The sequence below is a fragment of the Cavia porcellus genome, unplaced genomic scaffold (assembly GCF_034190915.1).
Source record: "Cavia porcellus strain 051 isolate PalLab524CR breed Dunkin Hartley unplaced genomic scaffold, mCavPor4.1 scaffold_4, whole genome shotgun sequence".
In the NCBI taxonomy this organism is placed as follows: Eukaryota; Metazoa; Chordata; class Mammalia; order Rodentia; family Caviidae; genus Cavia; species Cavia porcellus.
In genome coordinates this window covers 103,112,976-103,137,240 of record NW_026947487.1, presented here as the reverse complement: position 1 = coordinate 103,137,240, position 24,265 = coordinate 103,112,976, and the positions used below count along the sequence as shown (strand labels likewise).

Genomic DNA, 24,265 nt, shown 5'->3' with positions numbered 1-24,265 from the left:
GTAAAGTATAAATCAATTAAAAAAAAAGGAATGATTTCCAAGAGGATTGCTAGATTAAAGGAAATCACATGGATCTTGGTAGACAGATAGTCTCAGAGCCTTTAATACCCCAATATTATGATATGTAAGGACAGATTGGTATGCAGAATTTTCTAAAATTCTTTGAGTATAGAATCAATCCTTTGCTACAAAGAGGTACTTGGTCAAGAAGGTCAGTGGGAGGCAAAATGTATGTTCACTGCACTCTGCTTGCCAAGACAAAGGTCTGTGGGGCCAAGTGTGCTGAGGAGGGTTGTGATTTCAAGTTTTTTTTCCCCAAAAACAGTCCCTATTTTATAATTTTCACAAAGATGCTCTGTATGATATGCAGTCCCTGAATTCTCTTTGGTGGCACACTGGTGATGGATGTGTTTGTGTGTGTGTGAGAGAAGGTATATTCAGGATAACATCACCCCAGGGGATTTTTAGACATATCCTGTATGGGGCAAGCTCTAAACCTAGGCAGAAGCCCTGTGATGAGAGCAAGGGAACCCCATGTTCATCCCTGTGGGTGATGCACCATGGAGTTCCTTAGGGACAAAAACTCTTGGAAAATGCAAGAGAACCCGATTGTTGCATATTTGAATGCCTGCACTGAACTTGTTTCCTCGAAGACTGAGCTTGAGCACGAACTTTCTTCTTTGGTCAGGACTGTGGGAAGGACTTAGGAAATTCAGAATGAACTTCTGGAAGACTGGAGGAAGGGGAAGGAGCTGGTGAATTTCAAAGGATGAGGTACATACTCTAAATGCCCCCAAATTTGAAGAGAGAGGGGTATTAGAGAGAGGATAGGGTCAGGAAGTGCTCGGGAGAGCTCAGCTGGGCAGTGATGTGGACACATCTGTTCACTCTCACCTCTGTGCTTTTTCTGTGCAGGGTCATTGTTGTTGGAAATGAAAACACTGGAGCATTAAGGGATTATGAGATTCCTTCTAAATCAACTCAGGATGATTAAATTATTTTGATACTGTCTTAGTCTTGTATATTTATATTCAGATTCTGGGAAGACCCAACTCCATATGGGATACTTCCAAGAGGAGAATGCGGCTAATCATAACTTCTCAATCTATGGCCATGATCATAATAGAAAACAGGGTTTACTAAATAAATCTGCTTCTAGAATTAAAAAATTGGTAGCATTAAAGCCAAATGGTTCATAAATAAAACTAAATCTGTATGTCAAACTGTTGTGTCATGCTTTGTAATAAATATACATATCTATACTTACATATATTTTTGCTTACAAATGCTGTATAGACCCATTGTAGAAAATTTGGAAAATGTAAAAAATACAAAAAAGAATATGAAAACCACTGTATAATACCTCTATTCACAGTGACAATTTTGGTATATATATTTTATATACTTATATATATAAATATATTTTTATAGATTATTTATATATGAATATATTTTATTTTAAAAGATGTATACTTTTATAGATTTAAAAATAAAATTGGTACCTCTTATCTACATTATTTTGTAAAATCCCTTTTTGATGTGCTATATATACTTTCCATATCTTAAGTATCACTTTACAGCATAGCAACACATATATTACTGTATGAAATGCTATGTTTTCTTTAACATATCCCTTAGTTTTGGATACTTAGGATACTGAAAATGTTTACCTATTACCCATAAGTCAGTGATGAACTTTACTTTTTACACATCTCTAATTGTTTCCTAGTAATCTCTTGTTCCATTTTCTTACACTTTTATAATAGTTCATTATCTAAAATATTCACTGCTGGCTATAGTTATTTCCAAAGGATGAACAATATACTTACTGAATAATCTCTCCTTATATAGTAAGGTTCATATACTACAAAAATACATGTTTAAACTTCTTGGCTTTAAAGTATTACTACTTTCTCTTTAATCATAAATTTTTATTCCCAGAAGCCATAATGGTCTACGTAGAAAATATGAAAGAAATGATGAAAAACTTCCTGGAATTAAGTGATCATAGTAAGATTATAGACTTCAAGGGAATTATATCAAAGTCAACAGCTTTCCTACATACCAGCAACAAAAAAGTAGAATGTAAAGTTGAAAATACAATGCTATTTACAATAGAGCCATCAAAAATGAAATATATGTGTATAAATCTAACTAATTATGTGCAGAATATATATGGAAAACTTTGATGCAAGAAATCAAAGAAATAAATGGAGAGATATTGCATGTTCATGGATTGGAAGGCGCACTATTAGCAAGATGTCAGTTCTTCTCAACTTGATTTATAGATTCAATGAAATCTCAGTTGAAACTTCACAAAGTTATTTTGTGGTTATTGGCAAGCTGGTTCCAAAGCTTATATGGAGATACAAAGAATCCCAAATGCTCAACATAAGATTAAATGAGAAGAATAAAGTTGGAGGATTAACACTACTTGACTTCAAGACTTACTCTAGAGCTACAGTGATTGAAGCTGTGTACTATGGGTGAGAAGCGTGACAAATGGATAAATGGAACAGAACAGACAGCCTGAAGTAGACTCACATGAGGATAGTCAACAGATGTTTGAAAAAAGAAGCAAAGACTACAGTGGAGAAAAGAATAGTCTCTTCAACAACTGGAGCCAGAACAGCTGGACATCTAATGCAAAACTGAATCTAGACACAGACATCATGCCCTTCACAATAGTTAACTCAAAATAAATTGCAGTCTTAGTTAAACAAAAACTATAAAACTCCTAGAAGAAAACATAGGAGAAAATCTAGAAGACTTAGGGTTTGGGGATGACTTTTTAAGATCCAACATGAAAGGTAAGTTCCATAGATAAAATTGGTAAGTTGAATGTGACTAAAATAAAAAAAAAATCTTTGCTTTGTGAAAGATACTCTCAAGAAGATAAAAAACAACCCACAAAATAGGAGAAATATTTGTAAATGACATAACTCATTTAGGATTGTTGCTCAAATTATATAAAGAACTCTCAAAGTTCAACAATAAGAAAACAAGCAATCTAATTAAAAAGTCACCAAAGACCTTAACAGATAGCTCAGTGAGGAAAACATACAGATGTCAAATAAGTATATGAGAAACTGTTTTTCACCATGTTGGTACGCAAACTCAAATTAAAACATCAGTAGGATTCCACTACCAGCATATCAGAATAGCCCAAATCTGGGAGAGTGACAAAATCAAATCAGATGTTGTGAAGATTTGGAGCAAGACGAACTCCCATTCATTGCAGGTGGAATGCAAAATAGTGCAGACACGTTTGGAAGAAAGTTTGACAGTTTGTTACAAAACTGTTCTTCCAGATAAGCCAGCAGACTTCCTCATTGGTATTTACTCAAAATGAGTTGAAAATATGTCCATACAAATATTTGCAGACATATTTTTAAGGAAACTTTATATACAATTGCCAAAATTTGTAAACCAATGATATGTCTTTCAGTAGGTGGATGAATAAAATGTGGTACAATCAGAGAAAGAAATTCTATTCAATGGTAAAAGGAAACGAACTGTCAAGCCATGAAAAGACAGGGATGAATCTTAAATGTATATTACTAAGTGAAAGAGGACAGTGAAAAGGTTATATATTGTATGATTTCAACTATGTAACATTCTGGAAAAAAAGAAAAAACAAAGTAAAACAAAAATTCAGATAGTAAAAAGATTGGTGGTTGCCAGGGATTGGTAGGGGAGGATTGAAGAGGCAAAATATGGGGGTGTTCTAGGGTGGTTTGATACTACAATGGTAGATATATCTCTTTAGGAACTTGTTTTAGCACATGGAAGATATAATACCAAGAAGGAACCCCAATGTAAACAATGGACTTTGGGTGATATTGTTAGGTCAACAGAGGTTCATCAATTGGAAGAAATGTACCACTCTAGAATGGGAAGGTGACAACAGGGCAGGCTGTGTATGTGTAGGGGCAGAGATAACCTGTCCTAAAAAATAAAGCCTACTTAAAAAGGTGAATTTAACAGCACAGTGTACATGTAACAGTTGAAAATTTTTCTTGTTGCAGCCAGCCGTACAGTAGGGGCACTCCTCTGTGGTTGCACTGATGTGTTTGACAAGGAACTTCCAAGGACAGCATTCTGGAGAGCAGATGGGGCTCACTTAACCAGGAGAAGTCAAGCCGAACAAGTCAGGATTCCTCAAGGACTGTTTCCTAGGGCTTGCTATCATCTGTCTAGCTGCAGCCTGTAAAGAAGAGATTTCACAGAAACGTGGCCAAGAGAGTTTCATTTGTACGATAAAGGACTCCATTGTCACCAGATTGATGAAAAGCTACACCAGCCACCTTCAAGCACTAAAAAGAGGTTCTCTCAGGAGTCTTTTTAAAACACAAGCCTATGAATAGAAGCTTGAAAATTTCAACCAGATGGACGAAGATAGTAAGGGCACAACAGAAAGTGACATAAAATCAAAAAGTGAACACAGACTACCTTCCAGGACTTTCTGTTTGAAAAGCCTGATTGTGGTAGCTTAATTGCAGAATATTTTTTTTTTTTTTTTGTACCCGGAGATTGAACTCACGACTGCGCGCTTGCAAGGCAGGCATTTATGCTAAATCCCCAGCCCCTGCAGAATATTCTAAATTGGAGATATCTCTGAAAGCTTAAACTGTTGTTTCTTCAAACTTCAATAATTTTACTGCAATCATCTTTATGAGTTTTTTTTTAATCTATACCACCACTGTTGTGATTTACTATTTTTTTTGATGGACTCACACAATTCACTAAAATAGATTTAGGTGAGTGTGGTGGTGTACACCTATAATCCCAGCATTCTGGAAGGCTGAGGCAGGAAGACTGTAAGTTTGGGCCAACCTTACGCAATTTAGTGATTTGGTGAGACCCTGTCTTAAAAGCAAACAAACAGGCCATGGATGTAGCTCAGTGTAAAGGTCTCAAGTTTATTTCTCAGTAATGAAAGGAAAAAAAAGATTTGACCTCATCCTTAGATATAACATCTGTGAAATCATGACATTATATATTGGTTACATATATTGAAATATAGATAAATGTTAAAATTAAAAAATTATTAATGTATTATTAAACCAGTCTTCCACATCATCATGGACATGCATTACACAATTGCAGAAGTACTGGTTTAACAAAAGCTCTTTTTTGGACAAAAACAGAAAGTATAGCTACAATAGATAAGAAGTGGGCTTTTTTTTTTAATAGCCTTTAGGTTATAAATAAAGCCAAGTTTAAGAAGATTTGAATAAATATCTGGAGGTCAGATCCATGGTAACGTGTTCAGTTAGCGGTATGGGAGGTACTCTCTGATTTCCTGTTGTCCTGGCCCATGCAAACTGAGTTCTTCGTAGTAAGATCTAAGCATGGGCTGAATATTGATTCCAGTGGGTTCTTGTTCTGACTCAATATTACTTCATTTATTTCTGGCTCCTTATACAACTTCCACTCCAACTAGTTATCTGGACTGATGGTCATTTTCTGTTCCCTTTGAACACTGATGGATGCCTATTGTACTGCAGTTGGTCCAGGTCTCCAGCACCTGAGTAATCCTGGCCCTACCATGTGAGCTGTAGGAATCAATTGTATTTCAATACAATTGAATCAATTCCTTCGTAGGAATCAATTGTATTTCTTCATCTACCTCTTAGGGGAAGTTATTCTTGTTGAAGTTTATGTATCTATTTTTTTGGTGGTGACGGTACTGCGGATTGAACCCAGGGCCTTTTCACTGAGTTACCTGCATTCCCAGCCCTTTCTGTATTTTGAGACAGAATCTTACTAAGTCACTAAGTTGTCCAAATGAGGCTCAAACTTGTGAAATTTCTGCTTCTGCTTCCCACAATACCGTGATGCTCATGGTTTAATTAAATAAAATATTACTCTGGGGGAATGTATGGCTAAAAAAAGAGATGTAGCTATGACAACTGTTCTACTTCTATAAACACAGGTAAGTCACTAAAAATTGCCACACAGGAAGGACAACTACACCTGGAAAATTCTGCACTCTGTTTGCTTCCTGAGTGTCTTCCCTTCTCCCTCCACTTCGAAGTGACAGAAACTAGAAACTATAGACAAGCAATATGACAGTGGTTCATACTGAAAGACAGTATGATCTCTCTAAGGAGCTTGCTCAACGAAATGGCTTTGCCCTATGGGTTGGCAAATGAATGAACATGTTGTTTAAAGTTAAAATATTTAAAACAACTTTCTTCTGTGTGTGTCCCTATTTTGGTCAGTTTTAAAAATTAAGTGGCCAACTCCTAGCTAGGAAGTTTCCTATGGGCACATGTAAAACTAACTGTATTTTCATCACTCTGCTTGTAATATTGTTAACTGTACAGTCTTGGCCTTGGTTTGTCCCATGAGACATGAGATCCACAGAACTAGCCTGTCTCTTAGTCATTTTTGGTGGTGGCATGGGACACAAGGCCTTGCAGCAAGTGATCAGTGTTCTTAGAATTGAACCACAATGTTTTGCATTCATTTCAATCCCTTCAAATTGTACTTCCCACTTTGATCCTGAGTCATTTTTCCTGATCACCAAAGAACTCAGGGTGTTAGGGATGAAGAAATACCTTGTGTTAACTGTGAACTCTGTTGGGATTGGCTGGTAAGAGGAGACTTTGGCAGCCCGAGAATGACTGAGGTCTGGCTCCACCAATTAAGGACTTCATACTAGAATATTCTACAAATGCTATAGGATAGTGAAGTAATTCATCACCTATATTTAAAGTTGAATTTACCGATATTTTATGGTATTAGATATTATTTCTATTAACATTTTATGCTGAAATTACAGAATGATTCGTGAGTACTGAATTTTTGATTGCTTTTACACTTGCTGGGACACTATTAAACTTGATTTACGTTAATAGCACTGTAAGAAGATATTAACAATGAAATTTCCAAAAGCACTTAGCATCTCATAATTGGAGTTAAATGAGAAAAAAAATGAGGAGATAATAAAGTAAAGAGAGAAAAGGAGAGAGAAAGTTTTGACAATACTCTTTTTAACCTGTGGTTCTTAATAAGGTTTTTGCAGAATTGTTTTAGGTGAGGGAACAATCAAATATTTGATCAAGAGAGATGATGCTGATTTATTAAAGGAGTTTTACAATATGGAATAAAGACCTGACTCCAGGTGGAGAGTACAGAATTTATTACTTTTTGGAGAGAAAATTTTCAGATTTCTAGAGTAGAGCAAAACTTCAGCTACCACCTTTTTCTTACTTCCTTGGTGACTAAAACATAATATAATTTTTTAAAGTGAAAAATTGATGTAGTCATACTTGCTGGATCACAAAGAGCTAGGTATTTGTAGCCAACACATCAAAGTTAAAACAATAACAATAAGGGCAATTATTGTAACAAATTTTTTTGAGCCCTCATTATGTGTGAGCTCGATGCTAAGGACCTGACATGCATACTTTGACTTAATCTTCACAATATCCCTATGCTTCTGTTACTGTTATTACCTCCAAGTTATTATAGGGAGGCAAAGTGAGAATCAAGTTCAGTGACTTTGGCAAGCAGTGGCATCAGGGTTTGGACCCTGGCTCTTGAATGGATCTTTAACCAAAGACGCTCTTTTGGGCACAGCAACTAAATTGTAGGTAATCTGGGTGATGTCAGAGCCACATTATGTGTGGCTTTAATGGGGCCTGTGTGCTTTTGCCTATAAGGGCCTCTCTCTTTCTGTGAAAATTATTAAGGCATATTTTAGGATCATGTTAGTATAAAGATGAATGTGAACAATATTACTCTTGTATGTTAGAAAATTTTTCTGACCCAAAGGTTTATTTTTTTAAAAAAATGTTTTGAAAGGAAATTAAAATACTTCCCTGGGCTCCTAAAAGTGTGTGGGTTCTAGGCATTGTGTCTATTATACCTACATGAGTCCATGCAATCTCATTTATGATTACAACAGACTCCTTGAAAATAACGTAAGAAGAAGAATCAGGTAGTTTTTCATCTACCCCTTTTTCTTCTTTTTTTTTTTTCCCTTTAGGATATCATAGTTTGGGTCCTTGCTTTTTCCTTACAACTCTAAGCCTTATTGGTTATAGTCTTTTTCTGGTTGCCTGCAAAGGGTTAGTTCCAGGATCCCCTCAACCACCAAAATCCAAGGATGCTCAGGCCTCCGATATACAATGGTGTAGCTGTTTGAATATAACCTATGTACATCCTTGCATATATTTAAATCATTTCTAGCTTATTTATAATGTCATTTCAGTGTAGATTCTATGTAAATAGTTGTGATATTGCACAGGAAATAATGGCAAAAACGTCCGTACATATCAGTACAGTTGCAAAATTTCTTTTTGAAATGTTTTTAATCGGAGGGTAGTTGAATCCAGGGACACGAAGCCCTTTGGTATAAAGTATTGCCTGTACTTCCAAAGCTTTAATTCGAAACAAACAAAGACCAAAAACCTTGATTCCTTAAGTGATAATACTGCCTGAAAACTAAGAATATTAGTGATGGTGAAAAGATTTGTGGCACAATTAGGATTCTGACCTGGAGTACAGTTTGGGAAATGATTTCTTAGAAATACAGATAAAACTGAGCCATGGCCTGCACTCAGTCCTCCTGGATCACAGCAAGAAGCTGGAGTTTCTATTATAAACATACGTGAGGTTCATTCATTCACATCTTTCCTCAAGCAGTGATGCTTTGCTGGACATCTTTTTTGGAGCTAAAAGAGTAGGTGTCATTCTGAGGTTCTCAATCATCAGTTTCATCCCAGACTTTTAAATATATTTTGGATAAAAATAATGAGAGGAAAACCTATTTTTATTTCTCAATTGCTTCTTGACTCATTATCTGGATACAGGAGAAACCCCAAAAAACGTATCTTCTCTGCCATCTTAGATGAATGCGTTTTATTTATGATAAAAGTAATCTCAAGTTACCTCTGATTGGAATGGATCATTTGCATGAAGGTCGCTCAGTGTTAGATATCGCAGACTGAGATTAATGTGTACATATTATCTAAAATGCCCCTCTTCTAAAGGTATGTTAAAAGAGAGTAGAAATGTATATTTCTATTAAACAAGAAAAATGCTCCAGGATTCTAGGATAAAATATTGTTTTTGTAATTTCTAACTCATTTAAAATCATGTGGCTTTACTGAGTTACTTCTTTGGCTCATTCTTTTAAGCCAGAGACGAGATGGCCAGGTATATAGCTCTTACAGACTTCATTTGGAAATTGGGTGTTGTTTAAGCTTAAAAAATGGTTGAGAATGTGAATTTGAAATTCTGTTAAGATCACAGCTAACAAAAGGCACAAAATGAAAAGAGATTGGTAACTGATCAGCAAATGATAGATGATTGAATGGATAGATACATGAGTAGATTAATGAATAGATAGAAAAACAGATAGATGGGTAATAGAGACGAATGAATTAAAAGAGACACAAATGGATAGACAAGTAGATGACAGATAATAGAAAGATATTCATAGATCAATACATGGTTAGAAAATGGATACTGAAATGCACATGGATGAATAGACAACTGGGAAGCAGAATAAATAGTTGATATATAAATGAATGTGGCTAAATGAATGGAGAGATAGTCACTAGAGATTGATGAATGTAAGGGTAAATTTAGAATGAAATTGTAGATAGATGCAAAGATATGACAGTATCATGGCTGTGCCCAACTGGAATGGAACGCCAAGAAGATAATGACATTTCTCTTCATGGAGATTTTAAAACATTTTAATTATTTGGGGGGCATATGGAGTAGAGCCATGAAATTAGTCTCTGAGAGCCTGGAAGTTCACAATAAATGATTCAGGGATATGAAAAAAAATTCATGGGTGTGCCATGATTTGGCCATTTCTGAGTTCTCCGTGAGGCTCAGTTCTAGCCTACCTGGCCTCATGGACGCCACTAGAACCATGTGTGAATGCAGAGAGGGAGCTGACAGGGACTGTCCTCGGCCTGTTTCCCGCCTCCCTGATAATACACAAGTGACACCTTGGTTGGCCTCTTCTTTAATTTTGATATTCAATTATACCTTCATGGGAGAGCTCTTCAAGAAGGCCTGCCGCTGTAATTACAGTACCCGCAGAATTTAGGGGCCAGTTTGAGCTGCTGTGATGAGCAGGGGCACCTCAGCCTGGGTGCTATAAATTTGTCTGCTAATTGGATTGCAGGAGCTAATCAGAAGCCAGAAAGGAGGGAAACCCCCTAGTGCTCCTGCTGCTGGTACTGGCTTTTAGGACAAGGTATTGGCATTGAATCTCCATGTGGAGGTCTTACACCAGACGGTTATCTCAAAGGTGACACATCCCTTCTGTCCCGGGTCAGGAGGAGATAGAGCAATTGGAGAAAAGGTAGAATGATTCCAAAGAGACATTTTATTACCAGATTGCAAAAACAGAGTGAGGAGGGAGAGAAGAAAGGACCAGAGGGCACAGTCGGGGGGATGCCGATCACCCAAAGGCCAAGAGAGCCGGAAGGTTTTCCTGCGGTGAGCACGTCCTGTACTGCTTTGGGGCACGACTTCGGGAGTCTGAGGCCTCATGGCCACAGCCAAGAGGAGTATGCAGGACAAAGCCACGGCTTATCATGCGCTGTGCCCACTCTTCTGAGGGCAAGAGAGCTAAGGGGAGGTGGCAAATTCCATTCAAAGCTTGGCTGGGTACAATTCAGGGAGTGTAACTGAACTACTGCAGGGAAGGTAAAGAAAATGACCAGGAGTAAAAGCTCTGAGCTACGGGAAAGCCATCAGCTGAGAGACCCGGCTCCATCTGTGCTCAGGTTTCCGCATCTTGGATGGCCATGGGGCTAAAGCCAGCGCGTGCTCTCTGGGGTACGTGGCTCTCGCCTCATGCACCACGGTTCATTCCCACACAATCCGTAGTGCCTCTCACCAGGCCCCTGGCCAGAGACCTCTCCCTCCTTGTCTAAGACCCTACCACTTCTCCACCAAGGAAAGTGGGTCCTTAACACTTGGTTTCCCCGACCGAGCTGAGTGCCCTGCAGCTTTCATTAAATTCTTTCTTTCTCTCCTGCATTCATTTTCTCTGTGATTATCACTTTTTTGCCCTATTTCTCCTGAAGCCCTCTACACCGGCTCCAAAGCCCTGCCTGGGAGGTAAATCTTCAGTCCCGATGAGTAGGCAGCAAGCCCCCCTTGCACACAACAAAGACTTCTATTTTTTTTTTTTTTTCCTATCTTTTGGGCGACACGATAAAAAATAACCCTGTATTTATGCAAATTGCAAAGTAGCGTGTGATAATGAAAACAAAACAGTGCTGGCCCGCAGCCAAGACATGGCGCTGACGGGGGCTCCCGACCATTTGGCTCTTGATTCTTCGGGGGAAGCAGCTGTAGAGAAATGAGAAGGCAGCACTGTGCTCACACGCGCGCGCCCTCGTCCATCCGCACGCATTCCGGTACCGTCACCTTGGAGCCAGCAAAACCTGGGGATCCAAGAGCGGTTCTGCCTCCTGGCGCCCTGAGCACTGCAGCGTCGTCCCCCACGAGCCTCCCTGGCCCCTGCTCCTGATTCCCTTTCAGGAATTTACAAACATTTTCCCCAGATCAATATCCGTATTGATTATTCATTGTGAGTGAGTCGTGTGTCTTTGGTGATCCAGCTCGCAGAGGTAGCAGCCAAAGGCTGCTGCAGGGGAAGAAAACTAACAGAAGGCGAGAGGGACCCAGCTCTGGCTGGGTCTGTGGCTGTCAGCAGCACAGAGAGGAAGAGGAACACAGCAGAACGCTTCCAGGTGAAGGCATGGTCAAGGAGGAAGAGAAAGAGGGAGCAACAGCAAGAAACAAGAAGCCAGGGCTGGCTGGGCATCTGGGTCCCGAGACCTCATCTTGATGACTCCGAGGAAACCCCCATCTTGGCTCTGTGGTTGCGTGCAAAATACAGTGGACTTGCTCTGCTCTGGGATTGCAAAGTGACTCACAGATTTGGTATCTCCTACGTAAGAGCTTTGGGGGATCCCTTGGCTGGCTGACAGGCGAGGAGGAGCGCAGCAGTAGTGAGGTAAAACACGATTCCTTCCAACTGCCTCGCGGAGGATATGCAGTCATTCGGTTTGACTTGAACAGCTTGCCGCTCTCTGATGGCACGCGGAGGGAGAATAATTAAAAAGGCCAGCATCACTTACTAAGTGAGTAAACACAAAGCCCTTCCAAACGTGCTCTCCAGCTAATGAGAAGCTGTAATTTCTTATACTTCAAGGCAAAACAAGACAGTGATGGGGGCTCAGTGGAGTGTGTGTTTGCGTGCATATGGGGGTGGGAGGTGGTGGTTGGTGGTGGAGATAAATCGACTAATTGTTGGCAATGTTTAAAAAAGGGATTACGGGAAAAGACAGTGAAATGATGACTGGAAAACATCTTGGACCAGAGCCAAAAAAAAAAAAAAATCAAGGCAAATCAAGTCTGTAGCTCAGAAAAAAACACCCATCGCTGAGGTGGGAGGCTCTGATAGGGATTGCCCGGAGTTCCTCAGATGAACATGGGATATTGTGTGGGCACAAGAGGACAGGACCCGCGGAGTATCCAGGGGAAGGAGTCACAGCATGCCAGCTTACATGTTATAGCATACATTGAGAAAAAATAAACAAATAAAACCCGAGCCCCCAAGCCAGCCAAACCAAAACAGTAAAAACCAACCTGTCCTTTCCTTTTAATTGGAGCCTTCGGCTTGCTCAAAATTGCTCAAAGCCACCCCTACCTGTGCCTTCTGATACTAGGAGCTGTGGATTCTCTGGCTGTCTCCAGGAAGCTGCCGCGATGTTACAGAAATAGGTTGGAGAAAAGGAGGTTAAGGAAATTCAGATTTCCATTGGCTGGGCTGCTGGCAAGTGTGCCAGGCAATCGTCTTTGCCATTTGGATAATATTTGTGATTCCTCTTCTGTTGTCACCCAGCCGTGGCTTGGTGAGTCCAAAACTAACCACAAAAGGACTCTTTTAGTACTGTCCCACACAAGTGGAGCCCCTAAGGAATCGAGCGAACTGGATTCTCCTTCTTTTGGGTGTTCAGTTAACTGAACTCTGTGGATCTCTTTCTCATGAGTGGAACTGGGCTGTTTTAGAATTTCTGGAACTGGAAGGTCAAATAGATAAGATATCTTTCTTCTGAATGGGTTTTTATCTTCATGTTCCTTTCTTAGTTTGGAGTCCCCAGTACAGTCCAAGTTTCCTGAGCAGGAGAAATTCATCCTGCAGAAGCAAGCCTAGGAGACCCAAAGGAGGGGAAATTAAGCCAGACGAGGGTGACTACATTCAGTCATCAGTCATGCAGACACAGAGACCTGTGTCTGTAGCATCTGTGCATGCATGTGTTGGCATGATGTGGAGTGTGTGCTTGCATGTGCGCCGCTCTGTGTCATCTGTGTGTCTCTCCGAGAGGGAGGGAAAGAGCGAAGCCCGCACAGACAGAATGTTTGGGTATTTAGGTAATTCATGCAGAGCATGTTCAATGCTGCAAGGCAGACAGCCACCCATCCCTGGACTCTGCGGCTCTGGAGGGCCTGTACAGACCTGATCTGAATGTTAAATGCAGGAGATGAAATTAGCATACTAACCAAGGATGTCAACCCCTCCTTGCGATCAGTAAATGGCCGTCTCCTCTCCTACAGCCGGCACAGCCATGCGCGCCAGCCACTTAACTGCGTCCTCTGCCAGATCCTTTTTTGTGTTTGTTTTTTTGTTTTTGTTTTTTGATGAAAGACTGGAAATTCATTAATGAGGAGGGAAGGAAGGGTTTCAAGGGCTGTAATGAAAACAAATGATCCTCTTTAAGCCTCATGACGGCCAAAACGGGAGGGGTGGGGGCAGACTGCTTTCTGCTTTGAGACCGGAGAATAGGAAATTCCACAGACAACAGACCACTTGACAAGAGCCAAAGAATGCACTGCTTGGGAATATTTCTTCTCTGTGGCACAGGCCGGCCGTGACCAGTAGGTCTGTATCAATAAACCTGGAATGAGCTTTATTTTCCTAACTCCAAAAGAGAAGTGTGGTCTACCAGATGTCTTGCCACTCAGGCACAGGTTATCAGTTTCTTGACCCTGTAAGGGTAGGAAGAGCATTCTGGAATCTTTGGGTAAACTGCCTCTGCCTTTGAAGTAATTAAAAAAAATCTGTCTTTTTGGGCTATGCATCAGGTCTTCTGCAAAGGCAATAGCTTCATTTGTTTTGATCTCTATCACACGAGGAAGCACACAGTGGAAACTATCTGACTTCCACTCCTGTAGCGTCCCTTACTGGGGTGGGCAGAATGATGTCTTGGAGCTGAGAGCCAAGCACTGTACATGAAGTATTTGGGCTGGTGAAATTTTTCTTGCTTTTTCTTTATTTTAACCACTCTATACTCAGAAACACACTGCTTCCCTTCCATTGTGCTTTACTGGTTTGGTTTCAAATTAGGGTTGGGTCCTTGGAAATCTCTAGGAACTGTGGGAACCAGCTTGAGGAGTCTGTAGAGGAGGAGTGGGGGTCTTGAGAACAGAGCCCCTCAGCTCTGGTCACCTGGGGTTTTGGGAATAGGCTCCCTATCTTGTGTTTTCTGAGCTTCCAACATTTTAATAGGTGGTAGAGAGTGGTGTGTTTAAATATAAAGCATCAACTTAAAAAAATCTATGGGTTAAATAAAACAAATTTGCAAAGACAGTCTTGACCTGCAAAATGCCAGTTTGCAATATCTGTTTTTAGTCTAAATTATCTAGTACAGGTGTTTTAATTAAAAATAGAGATGCTAGCAACAACATGGAAACATCATGAAAGTATACATTTTATTGGGCTAGGAGGGAAGTATTAATTTAAAATAATAAAAAGGAGGAACATAGATATCTATATAACTTGTTTACTCTGTGATACTGCCATGTCAGCAGATATGGTGTCACATCATCTTTTCTCTAAGATAGTGACCTTACAAAGATTTTTTGCCAAAGGGTTATAATAGGGAAGAGTAAATATCTAGAAAATAATGTTTGTCCAGTTTTCATGCATATTTCTGTCATTGTAAAAGTGATTAGCAACTGGAGCTATTTTAAGTTTTTTTTTACTGTCTTTTCTGCATCCACAGAACTCTCCCTCTTGAGCGGATAAAGGGAAAGATAGGAGTCCCCGGAAGAGATCCTGCCTGCAGTTTGGAAGAAAGGCTTTCCGTGGTGCCTGAAATAACTTCAACAGAAAATGGCACTTCAGCCAGTGGCAGGGGCAGCTAGAAGGCCCCTCTTCTCACCCAGCAACGTCTCACAGCCGTACGAGCTTTCAAATTTCCAAGGTGCTCTTCACACGTATTATGCTGTTTAATTCTCACTATAGCCAGCGATACGGGGGATACAGACAGTATTTGCCTTACTTTACAGATGAGAATACTCAGGCTCTGAGAGAGGCCCTGCCTCAGGTGAAAAGCTAGTGAGAGGAAGTCATAGGTGGTCTGGATCTTAATCTGATGCCATGTTATTATTCTCCCTAGGTCCTTACCAGAGAGATCCTTTTTAGAAGTCCTCACCCAAAGCCTCCTTGAGTCTTGAGTCTCTTTCATACCCCTCACTTCCTCACGAGGAGTTTCCCATCATGTGACCTTTTCCATTTGTAGCTTGTACCATTTGAACATGCTCCTTGTGTCCTGGCAGCAGCTGAGCTTGTTCCCCCCAGCAGTGCAGAGGTAACTCTTCCCACCTTTCCATCCTCCTCCACTTGCTTCTCCTCTCTGCTCCTCTGAAGCTCAAACTTACTCATATGCTGCCTACATTTACTTCTTCATTCCTCATTGTATCTCTGCTCCAGGCAATCTGCTTTCTTTCCTGCTTCCCCTCTAAAAACTCCACAAGGCATGGCGTACTCCATTAAACTGGGCTTCCCTTCCCTGATGCATCATTGTGTTTTGTTGATCTCATCCTCCTTCATAAAACTCATCTTGGCTTTACCTGACACTATTGCATTCTCTATCCATTTCTGGCTACTTGTATTCAGGCTTCATCTCAGACCGCTCTTCCTCTCTTAATCCCTCAAATGTTAGTGTTCCTGCACAGGATTTCTGTGGCTGTCTTCTCTTCTCAATTGTACACACTTTGCTTTGTGTAACACAAGCCATTGGCGTCCATGGTCATCAAAACATGTATTATCAAGTCATCAAGTCATCACCTCTAGCCCAAACCACTCTCCTGAACTCAACCCAGGAGTTTGTACTGGCTGGTGATGAGTTAGATGCTGCTGGAAGCTGGAGTAAGTCAAATTGCCAGGCCTCCAGAGCCTAGGATTTAAAGGTGACTCAGCAAAATTATAGATGATTCCCATTAGGTTCTGTATCTAGATACAGAGGATTATACATGATTTGTGTTCTTTCTTCTCCTCCCTTGGTTTATTTTCCTGGTGGCTTTTCCAAAAGCTTACTGGTTATCTTCATTCTCAGAGGTGCCTGGCCTGGGATGCATTCACTGTACTACTTTAACTGATCTAGATATGATGGCCTGCCCTGCTGGCCCCTGTTAGATCCTTCAGAGGAGTCCACTTTCCTGCTTGGCCTTCCAGGATACTTGCAGTTGCTCTTGCCGCTCTCTAGTCTTCCTTCTCGTAACTTGCACTTTCCACTCTATGCTCTGCATCACAGATGTCTTGGAACTCATCCATATCTGTAGGAAACCTTTTAGAGCATTCAGTGATAGCAAACAGCCCGCTGACGCACCCATTCCATAGGTTTGCCACCAGTGCTCTAAGGTTTCATACCATGGTCCCAACTTGAAGGCTGTTCAACTCTACTTCCTTCATTTGTTTTTTTCCACACAGGTCTTACGATGTAGTCCAGACCAGACTTGAACTTGCTGTGCAGCCCAGGCAGGTCCTGACCTTGCAGTTCTCATGCCTCAGCCTTCCAAATGATGGGATTGTAGGTGTGAGCCATCATGCCTGGTTTACTTACATCATTCTGGGAATTCCTCTCCACCTTCAGCATTCTGTTCAAGCAAAAAGCACACCCTCTTCCCAGCCTCCACTCTGTATTCTGTGTGGCCACAAACCTTCTCCCCTTTCCTTTCCTCACAGTTTTTATCCCTCTTTTACAATGACCAAATTTTCCCATTTGAACTTGAGATGCTCAGAGGGAGAGTGCCTTTTATACCTGTGTTCCTGGTATCCAGCAAAGTCCTGACATGAATTGGGTCCTTAATAAATTAACATTACTATTTTTATACTATCATAAATAATGTTTTTTCAGGTGTAAGATCACAAGGTCTCCAAAATAATCAAGCTGAGGGAAATATAGCAACCATTTCCCATAGAGAACAAGGGATTTCCTATGGTGCAATTCTCACCTACATCAGTTTTTGACTTCTGTCAGGAGAGAGACAAGCACTAGGGTGGTCTTTAGGTGTTTGCTGATGCGGTAGAAACTTTAGAGTTAATTAGCAGCTCTGGCTAAAGCTGAACTTCCTTTGTGGAATTTCTGGGAGGAAACACAAAATTAACAGTTCAAGGTTGTTATTAGAAAAGTGGCCTGTTTCCCTTAAGCTATGCCATAGGGAGCTTGTTCTCCTCTCTGCCAATTCTAAGGTGTTTTCCTTTTGATCTGGGCACACTTGTTACCTTAAGGTGGGTCATTTCAATAAAGGTGGACACTCTTGAGATCAAGGAGATCTTCTCCGACCATCTCCCAGCAGGAGGAGACCTTGGAAGCTCCATGATTACCCAGTGGAACTAAATATAGGGAAAATCTGCCCATGACAGCACAGGGATGAGGATGGTTTTGTAAGTTCTCATCTTTCATGCAGAAAATGGCCTGAGGTCAGCAGTGCCAGACCTCCCTGGAAGTCCCAAGAAATGTCTCAAGGCATTATTAGGAATTGTTATATTTGGAAGTACATTGGTTTTCATTGTCGCAGTAGTTATGCTTCATAAAGTCACTACGGACACCAAATTAGTGAACACTGAGCCACTGGTCCTAGAAGAAATAGGGCCATAGGTTCCTGCAAGCCTCTTACCATTTTCCTCAACTGATCAATACACAGCCTTGTTTTATATGTGTTCTTGTTTAAAGACTCCTTATTAAGTATATTGTTATTTCCTTAACATCGAACTCGTGGCCAACAGCACTATAACTCAACCCTGAAGAAAGGCCCATCAGAGCAGTCTTGTACTTAGAAACACAAGAAAGTGTTTTGCTGCTGTGGAATATTAAGTGATAACTTCACCAACCCAAAGCACACAATATGAAAACTGTGGCACTGTGGAAGGAACACTTACTTATAGCATGAGAAATCAAACAAGAAGCGAGAATCGCCTTATTCAACCTCAGCTGGGAACGTGCATGTCAGGCACTCAAACTCTTCTCTACACAGGTGTTGGTGAATAGCCACAAAAGTGTCACAAGTACTGATTTGGAGTTACAACTGAATTTCATGAGTAGACTATTTCACAATTATGGAATATGCGAGTGATGAGGATTGAGTGTACTACCTGTATTATTTTCAAACACAGAATATGATGGCCATGCTCATGGAATGATTCTGAACTGGAACATTCTCTAATTTGTAAAAAAAATCTACTTTCTTAGAACTTGCCACATATATAACTGCCACTCATTTGAAGTTATCTATTGGGTAGTAATAGCACTTTTTTTTTCTCAAAGAAATAAAACTGTTTTGCTTCCATGAGAGCATCACCCAAAGGCTGAGTGATGAGGTAGATACTGCTGCAAGCCAGAAGAAGCCCTTGGGACACAAAGGTGACCTCAGCAAAATTATAGATGACTCACATTAGGTGTGTGTGTCTGGGTACGGAGGATTATATATGATTGTCTTACAAAGTCACTCTTTTAAGCCAAATCTTGCCCTCTTTGAGTCATTTCTTCACTTACCTTTCATGTTGTGAGCAGCTGCTAAGTAATGCATATGTGCTTTTTAAAAATTATTGACTCTCATCTTGTTGCAAAGGCTGGATGCGGAACTATAAAACAAGACACTGACCTCTCATACAAGCCAAAGGCACAGTGCCACATGGATTTTAAAAAACAGAAAAGGGGGCAAATTGGGAAAGGAGAGTGAGCAGGGAGGGGACACATGCAAAGATTTGGATACTGAGGATTATAAGAGGAGGTTCCAAAGCTTCTTATTTTGTTTTTGTTGGAGTACGTTTGGTTCTGTCCTGTTTGGAATGAAGTCTCTGCTCTGTTATTTATTAGTGCTATGATCCTAACAAAGTCAGTTAACTTCTCTGAGAACTTTCCCCTCCTCTGTGAAATGAGACCAATATATCAAGTTCTTGGAAAGACTGTGATGACTGAATGACATAGTGAATTCAGATGCTGAGATAATGCATGTCTAAGTCCAGCAGAAAATTCTATGGAAGCAGCAGTTGGTAATTGTTGCCTGTGTTAGAATTTTTCCAATTCCTAAGCAGCTATCTGATTTCTGAGTCATGCACATTTATGAAAACATGGAAGATTTGGGGTGAAGAGAGAAGAGACTGCAGGGTTAACTTTCTCCTTATGTTGGGGAAAAAATAAACTGCATAGGATCCAGGCAGTGTGACATCATGTAAGTTAGGGCAGGAGCAAAAGGGGAGCCCAGCTCCCTGTGGCCAGTTCATAACTATAAAACTGCTGTGCAATTAGAATTCCCTTTCAGATCCTCTGTCCACAACTATTAACTGCCCGTTAATTGCACGCCCACCTCAACAGCCAGGTGACCTCTGCTCAGTGGGTCACTATCACATTGGCAGGAAGACTTGGTGCTAATTGCATCTGCCAAGTAGAACTTTTAAGAGCAGGATCCACTGAGCACAGCATCTTCATACCTCTTGACTGTACATATAAATAGCTATGGGCAGATAATATTCATACCATATAAATGTTGGACAAATCCAGAAGGATCATGGAAGCCACAGAAAAATGCCTATTTAATTTTTGAGGGGCTAGTTATTGAACCCAAGACCTTTGTAATAAGTTATATTATCAGTCTTTAAAAAACGTCTTTTAAATTGTGAGACAGGATCTTATTAAATTGCTGAGTTGCCGGGGCTGGACTCAAAGTTGCAGTCCTTCTGCCTCAGTCCCCTAGAGTGCTGGGACCATTGGGGTGTGCTACTGTGCTTGCTAGGAATGCTCTTTTTTATTTTTTAAAAAGGGATCAACTATTTCTGCAGTTCTCTGTAGCTATTTACAAGATGCTGTCTTGGAAAAGCCCAAAGGAAAATGCTGCTGGCTATATAACATCCTTCCCAGAGCTTACGAGCTGTCATACAATAAAGGGACCAGAGGATTGTGCCGCACAAACTGAGGTGAGGCTGGTTAACTTCCACCAAGCTTCTATAGAGTGCAGTACAGGCTTAAAGTGGGCTGTTCCAAGATGCCAGTGCTGTTGTTTTCAGTTATGAGTTTGGGGTGATGGATGAGAAAGGCAGTCCTGGGGGAACCTTTTTAAGAAACAGGTGGTGCCATGGGATGATGGATCATGTGGACTTCAGGCAAGAAGTTGTATCCATAAAGACGGGTGCTAGCAAGTCAAGTAAGATGTTCATAGCAGGCTGAAGCACGGGTCAGAGTCTGGGCAGAGGTCAAACGAGAGAGTAGTCTGTGCTATGGACTGTAACAAAGAGAGCTGAGTGCTGGGGAAGCACCAAAATTGGGAGTAAGCCCATGGCTCAGGTGGGGCCCATTTCTGCTCAGTTGGGTTAGGTTATAAGAGCAGGGATAAAGCCGTGGAAATGGCTTTCAGGCCTGGTGGGATAGGTAGACCTTTGTCTATCTTATCAGACAGAAAAATCTTGGCTACAAATAGCTCATGCATGAGCAATTAATCTTATTTCTCAGTGGGTACTAGATAGTTTAGGAGGTGCTAGTCAAATCCTGTTTCTCTGGGGCTGTGTCTTCCCCCCACACTGTTGTTTTCATCCAACTCATAGTGAGATTGATGATCCACATAAGCTAATGGGATTCAGCTAAACCCACTAACCTCATAGTCACAATTTACACTGAACATATGTGGAATGCTCTTCTTGGTAGATGGAATGAACATTCCCGTGTAACACTAACTGCTAAATTGTGAATATCTTTCATTATGGTTTTGCTTCAATTGTGTCATTATCCTATAGGTACAGAAAAATATCCTAAGAAATGCACACAAGCAACTAACTTTTTTTGTAGTTTGTTTAATGCTTAATTAATTTGGGTTTGTACTCAGCAGTTATATCACTTATTTGGAGATCATGATGATGATGATAAAAGCCCTCTAAAAAACTAGCAAAGTGGTCACTGATGTGACATCACTGAAGTTCAGAGACAGCAGAGAATGCCCCACACATGCACTCCCAGTTGGATCCAGGCTCATTATAACCATAAGCTTTAAATTGTTCGCTGGTGGCCAGAAGCTGTTGCAAGGTAATTGCCCCATTCTAGGCTTCCTTCCCTTGAAAGCAAGAGTTGTGAAAGCAGGATTTGGGCTCTTTGATCTCTATTTGTCTGGGATACTCCGGAGGTTACACTGTGCTTGCAAATGGTAACATGGCTCCAGTAGAAGGTACTTTGGGATCTACAATTCTTCTTGGTCACTAGAGACTCCCCTTTGTCAGTTGCTGCTTATTAGAGGCTCCACAAGAATATCTGAATTGAGAAACGGAGGACAAGCATGGAAGAGACCCAAAGAATTCTGGGAAACATTGTCTACAACAACACTGTCACAAGAGCAGAGCCTGAGAATGTAATAGCAGCATCTTCAAGGATTTCCATGCCATGGGGAAGATCTGCTGGGAGTATTTTTGTGTACTGTTGGCAAATGATGGGATATTCTAAATCAAAATCACAAGAGAAGGTTTGTCATACAGGCTGATGCAAGGAGAGTAACACAGAAATAAAAGTGATCCCCCGAAAGCAAGTATCCTAAACACCAGGTGCTCCTGGCAGTGACTGATGATTGCTGGTGCTGGGTTCTTCCTCATGACCAGGATCTTGGACCAATGGGGCTTGGCCAATGATGATGGGACTTGGTCACAGAACTGAGAAGTCTGTATTTGCAGGTGTTACCTCCCCATTCAGATTTGGAGCTGTGGGCACAGGGCTTATGGGTAAATGTCTAGAAATGCAGACTCCAGAGTGGCTGCATCCCTAAGCAGCTGGTCACTGACATTCATGGAGCCCTGAGGAGCTGACTGGGCTGGGCTTTGAAGGCAACTTAATTCTGCTTCTTTGGAAAGGAGTCTTTCCTAGTTGTATGGATCTCATAGTGACTCTCTTACTGTTAGTGACATTTGTTTATTTAAAACCAGCGAGAGTCCTGACATATTTTCCTCCTAAATGCTTTTATCTTGATATAAGTCTATTTTTAGATGTGTGATGTTCTTAAAATAAATAATAATTTGAAGTCTACTTTTATACTTTGAAAACTGCAACTGACTTCAATTTCTAGATAATTAAATTTTACACATACTAGTAGTTCTAAAATGGTTCCTTTGTTCTTTTATTTTCTAAGCCCTTTTTGTTAGTATATGTTTGCTATACATAATGATTTTATTCATCATAGGGTGTAGGTACTTTGGTGGAGAAACTAAAGGTTTAGAAGTTTCATAGTATATTTAGTGTCTTTAGAGGTGAAGGTAAATACCTTTATAGTACTTGATAAATATGTATATTTCCTTTGGGTTTTTTAGGCAAGTGTCAGTTGTGTGTGTATGTATGTACATGTAATATGTCTATACACATGTGTGCATATGCCTGTATATATGTATATTTGTGTGCATGTATGTATAGTGTGTATATTTTCTGTGCATATATATACAAATATATATTTGTATACATTATATATATCATGTATATATTATATTTCTATATACGTGCATATGTATTGTGTATGAATGCATGTATAGTGCATATATGTGTATTTATGTATATGCGCCTGTGTGTATATGTGTATATTGTACGTGTATATATAATGTGTCTCTGCACATGTGCCTGGAGTGTGTGCATATGTGTGTTGTGGATCAAGGAGGCTGTAAGAGATGTCTTTACTACATGCTGTGTATACACTACGATGTGCTGTCTTCTTTTCTGTATCACATGAATGAGGTCAAAGAAGGTGTATTTCTTTATGTAGTATTAAGTTTTGTAAAAGTTAAAAATCATGCTTTTATTCCAAAAGGCTGTGTAGGATGGTGCTTTAAAAATAATTCTAGTCGTTTAAATTTAAGACCCTGGAAAGAAGTCCAATGCATGGTCCAAATCTATGCTCTGGCCCAGAGCCCCAAGCATTTTCATTACATCAAGAATTTGATACAATTTCATTCATTTTAAGCACTTGTTTCTCAGTATTTTGTTCTTCAAAGACAAGCTAACAAGTGTCGATGGCCACGTTGGCTCCAATAATGAGTTTCCACTCCCTAAATGATCTATTTCAGGTACATTATTGCCATTTAAAGATGGACTTGGGCTTGCAGTCACATTTTCAGTGAATGCACGAGGAATGCAGAGATTTTCCTACATGCATTTCTCTCTGCAGTTATTGACTTGTTCAGAGAAAAAAACTTTAACTAATTTTCTTTGGAGCCATTTGCAAAGAGAGGCTATGTAAAGAATTGTCTTTGTACTTTTCTCTTGCTCTCTTCATGGAGATGCTGCCCAACTATGTTAAGATTTATTTAGATTTAATTAAAATTCTTTTATGGCCTTTTAAATAAATGGTACTAATATATAAAAAAGAAAGATGATTCAATCAGAAAAATGGGCAAAAAACTTGAACAGGCATGTTAGTAAAAAAAACCTAAATGGCCAATAATTAGTGCTCAAATTCAAGCATAATGAGAAATCACTTCCATAACCAACAACTTGGCAAATATTACAATTTGACAGTAGCAAGTGTTGGCATGGATGGAACAGAATATTGGAATTTCATACACTGCTGATGCGAGCTGGCTTGTACTGCAGTGTTATCTGTGCTTGCTTTTAATAAGACAATCCTACTTTTTCCACAAGCCTGTGGGATGAATACACTGACAGTCACATTCCCTTTCACATGTAGTATCATTCTTTCCTCAGCAGTGATGACCAACTGAGTACTGATGAACAGGAAAATCATACGTAGCTACATATCATGTATGATGTACGGGCATAATACTTGTATACAGTAGGTGCTCAATAGATGTTACATTGACACAAGCATATCTTTCACATCATAAAACATTTCTGAAATAAAATAGTGCAGTTTTTTACTTCTAGCTGTCCATGTTTTGGGTACATGTGTTTATTTTTCACGTAAAATTTATATGACACAAAATTCCACTTTATTTTAAATGTACAATTTGATA

General features: G+C 40.1%; 2 long non-coding RNA genes across 2 annotated transcripts; one reads left to right on the top strand and one right to left on the bottom strand.

The window, feature by feature from the left end:
- Positions 1-10,342: 10,342 nt before the first annotated feature.
- Positions 10,343-13,024, bottom strand: LOC111757426 (uncharacterized). The gene is made up of 2 exons (XR_002791774.2): positions 12,640-13,024; positions 10,343-12,080 (listed from the first exon to the last, which is right to left on the bottom strand). It is a non-coding gene; the product is annotated as an uncharacterized LOC111757426 (long non-coding RNA).
- On the top strand, positions 11,994-20,731 carry LOC111757427 (uncharacterized). Its single transcript, XR_010047020.1, has 2 exons — positions 11,994-12,131; positions 15,057-20,731. It is a non-coding gene; the product is annotated as an uncharacterized LOC111757427 (long non-coding RNA).
- The last annotated feature ends 3,534 nt before the right edge of the window (positions 20,732-24,265 follow it).